The 886-nt window shown below is 46.8% G+C and overlaps 1 pseudogene; it reads left to right on the top strand.

The window, feature by feature from the left end:
• Positions 1-237: 237 nt before the first annotated feature.
• On the top strand, positions 238-355 carry LOC126237785 (5S ribosomal RNA; annotated as a pseudogene).
• The last annotated feature ends 531 nt before the right edge of the window (positions 356-886 follow it).

Raw genomic sequence — 886 nt, 5'->3', positions numbered from 1 at the left:
GCACTGGTGGGAGACGGGAGGACGCCATTTTTAGGCGAAGAGTTATGATAAGATTACAGTTATCATTTCACCATACGTAAAATAACAAAACCTGAAGAAAAATAATAAAAAAGCTACGGAAACCAAGTTGTATCGTTCATTCCTTCCTGAAATAATGTTTAACTGTAACTTAATTAGTCTGTACCGATATTCACTGTCAATTACAAGATGTTTATGGTCCATTATCTGTAACAATATGGCAACGGCCTTGCCGCATTGGATACACCGGTTCCCGTCGGATCACCGAAGTTAAGCGTTGTCGGGCGTGGTCGGCACTTGGATGGAGGACCATCCGGGCCGCCATGCGCTGTTGCCATTTTTCGGGGTGCACTCAGCCTCGTGATGCCAACTCAGGAGCTATTCGACCCAATAGTAGCGACTCTGGTGAAAGAAAACCATCGTACAAACCGGGAGAGCGGTGTGCTGACAACACGCCCCTCCTATCTGCATCCTCATCTCAGGATGACACGGCGGTCGGATGCTCCCGATTAGCCACTTGTGGCCTGAAGACGGAGTGCTTTCAAAATCTGTAACAATTTCGCTGACGTAGAAAATTTTGTACAGTTAGTTCTGCATTCATAGATGATATGAACACTAATTAGATGTCGATACTCAATTATAGCAACAGTTTATTGATGGTGGCTCGGTAGATTGCTGGTAAAGAGACGACAGTTGGTCTATGGGATTGCGATATCGTCTGTGGCTTCTGCGTGCCTTTCATGTAAATTATATAAGGCTATATACGAACAGACACCGAGGGAGAACGGGGCACGGGAGAAGGTGGGAGTAGCAGAGAACGCAGGCGCAGCCGACGTTCCGCGCTGTTTTCGACGAACTCGAGTGGATC

This window comes from Schistocerca nitens, chromosome 2 (genome assembly GCF_023898315.1).
Source record: "Schistocerca nitens isolate TAMUIC-IGC-003100 chromosome 2, iqSchNite1.1, whole genome shotgun sequence".
In the NCBI taxonomy this organism is placed as follows: Eukaryota; Metazoa; Arthropoda; class Insecta; order Orthoptera; family Acrididae; genus Schistocerca; species Schistocerca nitens.
The sequence above is the reverse complement of the archived record's forward strand: the minus strand, read 5'-3'. Positions and strand labels throughout refer to the sequence as shown.